General features: G+C 42.0%; 1 protein-coding gene across 1 annotated transcript in view; it reads left to right on the top strand.

Annotated features, from left to right (window-relative positions):
- The window catches only part of NEK4 (NIMA related kinase 4), a 1,767,660-nt gene that overhangs the window by 110,011 nt on the left and 1,644,559 nt on the right, over nt 1-13,090 (top strand). The window lies entirely within an intron of this gene.

The following is a 13,090-nucleotide window of genomic DNA, read 5'->3' as shown; positions in this document are numbered from 1 at the left end:
TAATAAAATAGTACCATTAAGAAAAAATAATTGTTTTAGTTCCAGTTAAATTTCTTCCTCCTCTTCCCTTCTCTCAAGTATTTTTCCGAACATTAATGACATGAAGTAAGTCCCCTACAAGTTTAACAGAGCCCAAAAAAGTCCAATATTTCCAGATTTTCTTGTTCTGTCATGTTTTACAGATATAATTATTGCTTTGTAATCCCACATTTGTCAATTTCCAAGTTACTCATTTTATTCCTGTTCATCTCCATCTCCCATATCCTTATAGGTTCATAGGTAGGTACTAGGCTTTCGGCCCTAGGGCCCATACAAGCCTAGCCAAAAAATATACCCTGGCTTTCGCCACCCAAGAAAATTATTCTCCTGTGCCCATGTCGAGCAGAGCCACAGAAGTGATCCCCGGGTGAATTTCCCATTTCCCATCCAATCATCAAGATTTTTTTGAAGAGTGCTAATGAGGAGCTCTATTTGACATAGATAGGTAGTCTGTTCCAGAGTATGGGAAGTCTCTGGGACAGGAATCTATCCCTCCAGCATGCTCTGTTTATTGTGGTGACAAGGTTCAGGTCCCTAGAGCGTGTAGCTCGGAGGGATTGGGATTTCTTTAAGTGGAGCATGTCCAACAGCTCTGGGTTTGACATAGCTTTGTATGTTAGGCAGAGATCGCCCTTGAGTAGGCGATATGCGATGGAGTAAAGCTGTAGTTTTTTGAGACGGTCTGCATAGGGAATCTGTTTGAGGCCAGTAATCTGTGTCTGCTTCATTTCCAATGTGCTCTCAATTGTAGTTGACTCTTGTGTTTTTTTTTCCTTCTCTCAGCATCATTTTCCATTGAAACATTGGAAAAGGTTTCACTGGCACAGTCTCTCTGTGGTCTTTATTAGCAGAAGAACAAGAAGCATAATCTGCTATTTCACAGCTGACTTTTTGTTTGACAAACTTTTGTATTTTCTCCTTAGCATGTTGTTGTTGTTGCTGTTGTTTGTCTTTCGGCTTTTCCTGGTTAGAGGTCGCCACAGCGGAACTCCGGTCCGCTAATAGCTGGGTACAGCAGTTTGAATCTCACGCCTGCTTCTTGACATTCCCTGAAGAATGGAATAACTTTACTCTTATCTGCCTGGTGTATAATGAGTAGTCATTTTCCACAAACACTCTGCTGTCTCCCACTTTTTAGTACATTATCTTTCTGCCACAGTTTTGTCATAGTCCACTCCTTCTGCCGGTAGGATTGCATCTTTACTATTTAAGGTCTAGGTTGCTTTCTGATAGCCAGGTTTGGAGAATAAGCACATTGTGCCCTTTCAACTAACAATGCCTGTTGTGGAATGCCATTCCAGTTGCTTATTTGTGCTTTCATAAAATGAATACAGTCTGTTCCATCCAGCTTCTCTGCTACAGCAGAAAATATCAGGTTTCCCCTATGTGCTCTGTCCTCTAATGTTTTTGTTTTCAAACATCTCTTCTTATGCAGTCTCATATTCAGCCAGCCTTTTTCATTTCAGCCTATGAGTTTTGCATTTTTTTATCAACTCACCTGAATATCGTTTAAAGCTTCTTCCATTTTTTCCAGCCTTTTATTTGAGTTGATATACTCCATCAGTGTTCTGTTTATTTTAATCAGGTATTTGTGTAGTTGTCTTATACTTTCCTGTAGGTTACTGGAAGTCATGTATGGAGCTTGCACTGCTTTTTGCTGAAGAACTGCAGTACTTTTCCCAGTGAGTGTTTTTCTCTCACCTTTTGTAGCTGATTTTTCCTGAAGTCCTCTGTATTTCTTTTTTTCCCTGGTATTTAGGCAGTGCACTTAACTAGCCAGTTACTGAAATTTACTCAGAAGTTTAGGTCCACTGTCTTTCTCTTCTAAGTTTCTGTTTTCACACTAGGAGAGCTAGAATTAAGATGTTACTCAATGTGCTGCCATCTTGGAAAGTCATGTATTTTTCAGCTTTTGTGTTACATACATTTACTAATGTTTGGCAGACTGATGTTTTATACAGTTGTTTCTTCTCATTTGTATGTGAACCCATGGCACATTTTCAAGACTTTATGTTTTATGAAAACCCTCAAACAAAAACTAAATACAAAATGCTACCTTACCCTATTAACATGGAACAAACACACACAAAACTATATGTGCATCATCAAAACATTAAATTTAACCCTGCAGAAGGGTACAGTTGCCTCCAAATTGGCAGCTGCACCTACAGGCATCATCTAACCTAAAATTAAGTTTACCTATGCAAAAGCTCATGCTATAGCCTGTACTACCTAATCTGATTGCTGTCTGTCCTTTTATTACATCTCTTCCTCTCCCAGATATGAGGATAGCTTGTATGCTGTCAAAACATTTAACTTTTAGTCCTAAGAAAAAGTGCACTGTCTATTATTTAAATAAATCTAAATTACACACAGTTCTATTAACTGCATTAAAGTTTTAAGGCTGCTAGGGAGGCTGGTACCTCTTTATTCACGTCCCTTAATTTCAGACATATTTTGTTCACTGAACTGCTTGCCATTGTACCTTTTGCATTTTCCTTAGCAAAGATTACTCAGCATTGTCAAGATGAGCTGCTTACACCTGGAGACAGCTTGTTGCATGGAAATGTATTCAGCAGTGAGTCTTTGTAAATTTCACTTGGAAAAGAATGCACAGCTGCACTTAGCAGTAGACATCTCAACTCCTCTGAGCATTTGCCAGAGGAAAACAAACCATCTAATATCTTTGCATTTGTAAGAAGCTTAGCATTTCCGTGGCTTTCATCATTTTATCTTGTGTTTAAAGGCTCCATGCTTACAAAAACACTTGTTTGCAGCTTAAGCGAAAGGTAGTAATGTAGACATTCAGCCTTGTAAAATGAAAAGAGAAAATGTCCTAATTTTACATATAATGCAGTTAGTGCACTTTTACACCCCATCCCTAGCCCAGCAACCCAAGATCACAGCATGTGAATATTAAACTTGCTTTTATCCAGCCTTTTTTCTCTTGTTATACTGTAAAAACCGTTTTTTACAACTAAAAAAGTACATGTTTACTTTAATATCTTTAACACACACAGCAGTCATGAAATGTTTATACAAGTACCGATTTACTTGCAATTAGTTTCCCCCTTTTAGTGTCCTTATAAACATTAGTGATATAAATGGTATGTATGCTTTACAATCCACTCACAAGTTTAACAGAGTCAACAAAAGGCCTGTGTTTTTCAGCCCTTTTTCTTGCAAAACCACATTTCACAATTGTGACAAAATATTGTATAGTGTTACATTTATTCACTAAATTTGAAGTTGGTGGTCTTCCTGTTCATCTCTCTCTCCCAGTACCAGATTCGGATTCAAGTCCAAGAAACTGCTGATTCATCAACTCCTGTGTTTTTTTCTGTCTCTCAAGCATTGTCCTTTGGAACACTGGAAAAGGTTTCTCTGGCAAAGTCTCGTTGAACGTTACCATCAGAAGAATGAGAAACAAGAGTCCCCTTTGGCTTGCTGACTCTCACTTTTTGTTGGATAAACATTTATTTCCTCCTTAGCCAGTTTTGCATCAAGAAAATGACTTTGACGACAGCTGGATTCAGCAGCTTGAATTTCACACCTCCTTCTCGATATTCCTTGGTTGATGGGAAATACTTATCTTTTGTTTGGTGTACAGTAAATAATCACCACAATTTTGTCAGGATCAACTCTTTCTGCTGGTATGATTGCTTCTTTACTAATATAGGTCTTGGCTTCTTTCGAGCATGCACTTGATGTGTCCTTTCAATTAACAAATTCTGCCGTGGAACACCAGTCCAGTTGCTTATTTGTGCTCTCATAAAACTAAAGCAGTCTAGTCCTTCCAGTTTTATTGGTACAACAGAAAGTGACAGGTTTTCTCTATGTGCTCTGTCTTCTTTCTTCATGTCAGCCTCTGATTTTTGCAGTTTTATCAGTTCATCTGAATGACCAATCAAAGCTGCTTCTATTTTTTTCCAGCCTTTTGTTGTTTGAATTGATATATTCCTTCAATGTTTCATTTATTTTAATCACTTCTGGGTACATCTGATTTATTTTTTCCTCTAAATTACTGGAAGTAATCTCTTGAACCAAAGTTGAAACTTGAACTGCTTTTTGCTGAACAGCTGCAGATTCCTTCCAAGACCGTGTTTTCTCTTTACCTTTTCTGGTTGGTTTTCTTTCAGGTTTTCCAAATTTCTTCTTTGCTCACATTTATATGGTGAATTTACTAGCCAGTAACTGAAGTTTACAAAAAAAAATTCAGTGGCACTCTTTTGTCTCAGTTTCTGCTTTGACACTGAGAGAGATGATGTTATGCTGTGGAAGCCATATTGGATGTCCGGCATCTCCGATTCTCTTGATACTCCTTTCAAGACTCCATGTGAAAAAGATAGAGGCACCTGAAGTCTCACTGGCTGCAGCATCAGCAAATTACAGTGCTTGGGTTTGTCAGAAGAGAAATCTTTTGGTGGAGACATATATCCTTGAATCCACGTCTCCCCTTTTCCCCTCCCAACTCCAAAACAGCCAGTCACCACAGACACTTCAGACTTCACTTGGGGAGCAGTTTCTGGAGGGTTAAAAGTGTTGGGGTGTGGGACACCAGTGTGAGATGGAAGCACATAAATATCAAGGAAATGATTGCCCTGTTCCAGGCACCAACACACTGAACCATGTTTGGTCACTGGGACCTCTTCATGTGGTTACAGACAATACCACAGTCATGGTCCATCAACAAGCAAGTGAGACCCATGTCATACCCGTTTGCAGACTAACCAAGCTAGCTTGAGATATAGCTTCACAGCGCAATCTCAATGTAGAGGCATCCTGCATTCCTATAGAGCAAAATTATGTGGAAAACAAGCTGAGCAGGACCAGGGCATAACCTCATGAATGAAAACTAGATCCGGAGATCTTCCAAGATTTATCCATCTGTGAGGAGTTCCTCATATTAGACCTGTTTACCTCCTGTCTGAGCAGTCAACTGGAAAGATTCTGTTCCAAGACTCCATGCAGGAAGGCCTGGAAGACAGATTCCTTTTCTTTTCCTTGGATAGGAATGTTCCTGTATGCTTTTTCACCAGATTCTACTAATATCCTGTGTACTTCAGAGGATTCATAAGGAAGCCCCCAAGATCATTGTGGTGATTCCCTTCTGGCCCAGACAACCATGTTTTTTCCTTGTGTTGGAAATGGCCAGGGGAAGTTACCACCAGCATCCTCACAGGGAGATTTACTCACACAGGAACAGGGGTGATGTTCATCGTGTTACCCTGCTGCAGTCATCACACTAGGGTTATCCTGCCATCAGGTGGTCCCGCAGTCGGCCAGAATTCCAAAGTCTTGGTCCGGCGTCGGTTGCTATCGCCTTCTCCCTGACGTCAGAGCGCCAGTGGTATATCAGAGGCATCCAACGCCATTTTCTTCAGTCTTTCTTGCCGCGAGGTGCCCGAAGTAGAAGCAGTTCGCAAGTGCCAGTCGACTGACACCTGAGATTTTCGAATCGTGTTTCAGTCTGAAGTCTTCAAAGCTAAGTACCCTGTTGGGGAACCTTTTCTTGCCTCAGTCCGATGTCAGAAAACGTTAACAATTGCATTTCTTGTGGGAAGCAAATACCTCATAAGGACTTTAATTCTTTTTGTATACCTTGCCTAGGCCCAGACCACGACGTCACTGGTTGTCGGTTTTGTGCTAGGTTCAATAAGCGAACTATAAAGCGTCGCTTTGATTAGGATGACACTACTTCGGCAGAAAATTTAATTACACTATGCCGTCGGAACAACCGACTACCGGCGTGCATAAAAACGCAAGGATAAGGACAGGCATCCTAGACCCAAGCCAGACACCGAGGCCTCGGCTGGCCCGGTCACCGGCTCTCCGGTTTTCAGTGAGGTGCCTACGCAGCCCCTGCCTACAGCTGAATTGGATCCCCAGACCGCATCAGATCTCCCAGCAGGGAGTTCTAGGCTGGCGCAGCCATTTTCCTTAGGCCCTACCGACGACATTGCAGTAGGGGAAGCTGGTGCTGCAGAAACACCTTCGGTTTCTGAAGGTGTCTTCAGACCGACTACCCTCACCATAAAATCTTATGCTAAGCTTAAGACTCCTCTAAAACCAAAAAAGCCTACACTTCAGTCTCCAGGCCAAGGCCCTATGCCTAAGAAACAGATGCTTAAAATGGCTGAAGATTTGATTTCTTTGATCAGGGGTTCCCAACCCCCCCCGACAAAAGGCCTAGACAAGAGGAGGATTATGCCTCCTCTGATCAGGTGTCTGTTGCCTCAGGTTCCTCTGAGGAACAGGATTTACTCCTTCCCCACTTATGAAGATTCTGATGCTGAAGACTCCATTCCCTCAGCTTCTCCCCCTGAAGACTATTCCTTTGGGGAAACCTTACACACCATGAGGGAACATTTCCACTGGGAAGGTCAGGACTACTCTGACTCAAAGAAAAGGCTCCGAGAGTTTCATTTACTCCCCCAGCACAGACCACTTGCTATCCCCCCAGTTTTGGACATAGTGGATGATGTCTTCTTAGAATCTAGTCTAAATCCAGGTTCTCTGCCTCCTGCTCCAGCCAAACCAGATAGATACTATAGAGTGCCTGACTCTCACAAATTCCTTTACAAAAGCCCTGCTGCTGATCCAGAGACAATCTCCCAGGGTCCCAAAGGGGCTAAGGCTTCTATGGCTAAAAATCCTGTACCCTCAGAAAGGGACTCCAGAGCACTAGATAGGTGCGGGAAGAAAGTTTACACCTCAACTACTCTAGCTATGAGAGCACTAAATTGTCAATTTCACATGCTTAAATACCAGCAATTCCTAATGTCTCAAATAAAACAAAAGATGGGCACGCACCCTCAGCAGTCTGAATTCAAGGAAATGTAAATCTGTTGCATGCAGCTGAGCAGGTGGACAAGCATACTTTACAATGTGGTTTTGATGCCTTGGAAGCTTCCTCTAGAGCAGCTGTTACTGGGTCTGTTATACGTAGGCATGCTTGGTTAAAGGAACACTCTCTGCCTGATCATGTTAAAGCAAAGTTACTGGATGCACCCTTACAGCAGGATGTTTTATTTGGGGTTAAAGCAGAGGAGGTTTTAAAGAAAATGGAGGATAAGGCAAAATCTATGCAGACGGTCAAAGATTTCTTACAGGTACAGCCCCCACTCTTCAGCAGAAATTGGCCAACAAAAAATTGGTCCTTTCCAGCTTTTGACAGACCACAGAGGGGTAAATACAGGCGCCTAAGGGACAGAGGACAAGCACAAATCCCTTACAAACCTCGCCAATGGGGGACTACAACACAGAAGGGAGGAGAAGACAGGTCCCAAACCACTAGAAGGCAAACACAATAACTTAAACCTCAAACTGCCAAGCAAAACCCTCTTGGCAGCTCCCTTGGGAGAATCTCATGGACATGAGAGCCATTCATCTGGTACCTACACAGGAGCTAGGCCAAGGATTTTACTCAAGGCTCTTTCTAGTCCCCAGAAAGGACAATGCTTGGAGACCCATTTTGGACCTTTCAATTTTAAACACCTTCTTGCAAGTACCCAAATTCAAGATGCTAACACTACAGCAGCTTCTTCCCATGTTGAGCAAGAAAGCTTGGCTAGTAACGTTGGACCTCAAGGAGGCATACCTGCATGTCCCTATCAGACAAAATTGCAGAAGATACCTCCGTTTCATTGCAGGTTCAACCCATTACCAATTCTCTGCACTGCCCTTTGGTTTATCTACTGCACCCAGGGTCTTCACAAAATGCCTGGCTCCAGTAATAGCATACTGCAGACAGATAGGAATTCAAATATACCCATACCTGGACAACTGTCTCATCCAAGCAAAAAGCAAGGACATTCTCTTACAACACCTGGCTTTTGTACGACATCTTCTAAGTTGCCTAGGGTACACAGTAAACGAAAAGAAATCAAAACTAGTGCCCTCACAAAATATGACATTCCTGGGTGCCAGCTTGAATACAACGGCCCAGATGGCTTATTTGACGCCAGACAAACAACTACAATTAACTCAATTCTTCAGAACAATGGCAACAAAGACCCAACTCCCTGCAAGAAAAATTCTGCAGGCCTTGAGCTTCATGGCATCTTGCATACTACTAATACCATTTGCAAAACTGCATATGAGGAAATTACAATGGTGCCTAAAAAGTGTATGGACTCAACACAGCCACAGCTTGGAAACAATGATAAATCTCATTCCCTGCCTTCAACAGGAGTTTCTATGGTGGTCACAGGATTGTCACCTCAACAAGGGTCAGCCTTTCACCCTACCCCCAGCCAGGCAAATTATGACAATAGATGCATTGGACTATGCCTGGGGGGCACACGTGGCAGGACGGTGCATTCAAGACTTATGGACAGCAGATCAAAGGAATCTGCTCATCAATCAAAAAGAAATGCTAGCTGTACAAAATGCTCTGACAGCCTTCAAGGACCTCTTGCATCTAGGACAGCTTATCATAAGGACAGACAACACAACAGTAATGTGGTACATAAACAAACAAGGGGGTACACACTCCTACCCTCTATGCAGGCAAGCAATGACCTTGTGGAACACAGCACTGGTTTACCAAGTTCAGTTACAAGCTCAATTCCTGCCAGGAAAAAAGAACACATTGGCAGACGACCTAAGCAGAAACATCATGGATCCCCACGAGTGGAAACTGGATCCACAAGTATTCGCAGTGATAACTCAAAAATGGGGGCTCCCAGACATAGACCTGTTTGCCAGCCCACAAAACTATCAGCTAACAAAGTTTTGCACAAGGACTTTTCACCATCAAGCATGGAAAGTGGACGCACTCTCATTCAGGTGGAAAATGCTAACAGTATATGCCTTTCCTCCACTACCCCTTCTCACAAAGGTACTTCTGAAAGTCAGGATGGAGAGACCCCGAATGATACTCATTGCCCCAGACAGGCCATGCCAGCACTGGTACCCACTATTAAGGAATATGGCCCAGGGCCCACCATGGATTCTCCCGCAAATTACCCACCTGCTCACACAACAAGACAATCAGATTTTACACAGCCAGCTCAAAACCTTAAACTTGGCTGCATGACAAATCACCTAAGCAACCAGCCAGCTCCTCTCTCACAAGCTGTTATGGAAGTTATGCTGGAGGCCAGGAGGCCCAGCACCAGGAAAGCCTACTCAGACAAATGGAAAATGTTTTCCGCCTGGAACCAAGCTAAAGGGCAAAATACCCTTCACCCTGACATACCTCAGATTCTGCAATATCGAACTGAGATGTTACACAAAGGACTTTCTTTTTCATCTATTAAAATCCACACCTCAGCCATCTCTGCTCACTACAGCATGGATCCTCCCTTATTTTCACATCCACTCTTAAGACAGTTTCTCAGAGGGGCCAAGAACATTAGGCCTCCCAGGAGAGCACCAACACCTACTTGGGACCTCAACTTTGTTCTGGAAAAACTCACACTACCTCCTTTTGAGCCAGCTTTCTCAGCTGACTTAAAGTTTATATCATGGAAGACTGCCCTGCTGCTAGCAATCACTTCAGCTAGAAGAGTTTCAGAACTTCAGGCACTAATGGCAGTAGAGCCTTTCCTCATTTTTCATCAAGACAAAGTTTCTCTACGAACTAACCCCTCCTTTATGCCTAAGGTGGTATCCAGTGTGGCTCTAAATCAAACCATCCATTTACCCACCTTCTGTCCAAATCCACAGAACAAAGGAGAAAGACTCCTACATTCCTTGGACATTCACAGGCAGCTACGTTACTACTTGGATAAAACTAAGATTTTCAGAAAAACTGACCAGCTTTTTGTATCCTATGCTACAACATCACAAGGAAAGGCGATCTCAAAACAAACCATTTCCAAATGGATAGGACATTGCATACTTTTTTGCTACACCCACCATGGAAAACCAGTTCCTGCTACCATAAGACCCCACTCCACCAGGGCAGCAGCTACATCTACAGCCTTCCTCAGGGGGGTGCCAACCAAGGATATTCTGGAAGCTGCAACTTGGAGTTCAGTTCACACCTTCACCAAACATTACCACTTACCACTTTACTCTAGAGCTGGCTTCGCCACTGCAGTTTTGCAGGGCCTTCTAGCCTCCTCTAACCCTGTTTGACTCCACCTCCCATCCTTAGCTTTGGGATTCTACCCGAGTGTAATGACTGCAGCAGGGTAACACGATGGACATAGTACAGTTTTGTACCTACCATAAATGTAGGTGTTCGAGTGTATACCCTGCTGCAGTCCAGGTTACCCTCCCTCCATCCCCTCTGAACTAGCTGAACTTATTTCTGCCACTCCATTCTATTCTTCCTCTGTGGTGTATTTGCTTGTGCCTAAGGATTTTGTTTTATTTTATCCATATAGCTTTATGTATATGTGTATATATATATATATATATATATATATATATATATATATATATATTTATTTATTTTTTTGCCTACCTATTAGGGGCACCTGACATCTGGGGCAAGAAAAACTGAAGAAAATGGTGTCGGATGCCTCTGATATACCCCTGGCACTCTGACGTCAGGGAGGAGGTGACAGCAACCGATGCCGGACCAAGACTTTGGAATTCTGGCCGACTGCGGGACCGCCTGACGGCAGGATAACCCTAGTGTGATGACTGAAGCAGGGTATACACTCGAACATCTACATGTATGGTAGGTACAAAACTGTACTTTTTATACATCCAAGCATCAATCATTTTCAGTTTACTCCTTAGATGATGGGGGTTTAAATCCTTTTAGGCCCCTATGTTACTGAGCATGTACACCTGGTAGTAAAGGAGGCAAGAAAGCCTTCTACTGGAAAATCGTATAAATGGAGGCAAGAAAGCCTTCTACTAAAAAATCATATATTAGCAAATAGAAAAGGTTTTCTAGCTGGTGCCAGCATGCATTCAAGGCTTTTTTGGTCTCTGGTTCTACAATATCTGTGCGTGTCGCTATCCTAATGTCTGTCTTAGCCCTTTGTCAAGGTTCATTTGTCAGCCATCTCAGCATTTCTTCCCATGGAGTCTCCTCTTTCAGTGCAGTCTCATGTCAAAATGTTCTTGAAATGGGTTTTGCATAAGAAGCCTCTAAGAAAACTGATGGCTGTCCTTCGGATCTTAACTTTGGTTAGAGAAGGTAACACTTGCTCCATTTGAAATAGCTAATCCGGCTGAGGAACATGAAAAACAGTTTTGCATATTGCTTTGACCTCTGCAAGAAGGGTGTTTGAGTTGTAGGCTCTTACGGTGAGTCAACCCTATCTCATTTTCCATAAGGACAGGATTTCTCTCAGCCCTAATCCTTCTTTCATGCCTAAAGTGTTGTCCGAGTTTACTTTAAGCCAAACTGTCCTTCTCCACATTTTCTTTCTTGAACCTGAAAATAAGGGAGAAAGCATATTCCATACCTTAGATGTCCACTGGCAACTTGGGTACTATATTGACAGAACTAAATCTTTCAAATCTTTGGATCAGTCATTCATTTGTTGTGAAAGTAAGAATGAGGAACAACATGTGTCTAAATAGGGCATTTCCAAATGGTTGTCTAAGGCTATTGTCTTTTGTTATATTTGCCGTAACAGAACTATTCCAGGCAGGTTCAAGGCTTGCTGTACCATGGGCTTAGCTTCATCTATGCCTTTTTGGATGATGTTGGTTTCTAGAAGCTGCTACTTGGTTGTCTGTACATAACATACTTTTACAAAGCATTAGAAGCTTGATTCCTTGTCTAGGTCCAGCTCAAGCTTTGCTAGGACCATTCTCCAGGGACTTCTGGACTGTTCTCCTTCCACCTCCCAAATGTAGTTATTATATTTATTTATTTCAGTTTGGTGACTGGGGAGGTCTACTGGGCTCGAGAGCCCATTTTCAGTGGAGGCGCGGGGAGAAAAGCTCCACAATACAAAGTTACATTACATAGGGAATTACAAGAAAAATATTTGCATTGCAATCAACAGGTAGTGTAACAATCAACAGGTAGTATTACAGTCAAAACAGGTATAGTTCAGTAAAGACAGCAAAATTATTAACATTTTTTCAAGAGAAAGACAGGCATACAGCATAATGGCTGGATGTTACTGTTTAGTTACATTTATAATCTAAGTATATGAGAGAAATTAGGAAGGTATGAAGGTTAGCCAGGAGAGAAGGAGGAGCAGAGCTTGGGAGGTATGAGCTGAAGAGTGCAGTTACATTTCCTGTGAAGAAACAGGTAAGAATGAAGTTGTGTTTTGAAGGTGTGTGGATTGTCACAGGTCCTCAGAGTAGAGGGCAGGGCATTCCATTTTTTGGCTAGGGAAAAGGAGAGTAGAAGTTGACCAGCTGGGCACTTGGGTTTTTGGACGATTATAAGGTTTTGATGAGTAGATCTAAGGGGGGGGGTATATGGTTGTAGGATATTAGATAATGCAGGGCAGCTAGTAGGTTGGAATAATAATTTGTGGGCTGTGACGATTTGGAGGAAGTCAAGTTGATTAGGGAGTTCAAGCCAATTTAAAGAGTGTAGGGAGGTGCAGTGATGGGAGGAGGATTTTGCCTTGGTAGCGAATCTGGAGATTTTGAGTTAGCTAAGGTAATCTACCCATGTAACTAAGGCTACTGCAGCAGTGATCATTCAAACATCTACTGTTTATTTTTCCAAACACCTTTATTGAATTATCACTTTTGACCAGGCAAATTTACTTTCATATAAAAGTAATCAAACTATATTAACATAACAAACATTATACGTCACATATATTGCTATGTATTATATAACCTAAGCAATATAACATAAATTGTTCAGTTCCTGATTTTTTTTAAGCAAGAAATGTTATTAAACCATCACTTACTACATACATTTATGTAAATGAAAACAAACCACACGGACACAATCATAGTTGCAAGCATTTTACATCACAGACCATACTGACACAGTCCCAGTTGCAAACATTATACATCACTTATAATCTACCCAGTCTTTCTCACTCAAACATTACTGTTATGGTATGTTTACTTACACAACTCTATTTTTATGGACTGACGACCCATCCTACCCTAAAATGTTTTTTTTTCTAGACTTTCAGACTGTTAGATATTTGAAAGG

This window comes from Protopterus annectens, chromosome 7.part1 (genome assembly GCF_019279795.1).
Source record: "Protopterus annectens isolate FY-2018-M chromosome 7.part1, PAN1.0, whole genome shotgun sequence".
NCBI classification, from domain to species: domain Eukaryota; kingdom Metazoa; phylum Chordata; order Ceratodontiformes; family Protopteridae; genus Protopterus; species Protopterus annectens.
This window is presented reverse-complemented; position numbering and strand designations above follow the sequence as displayed.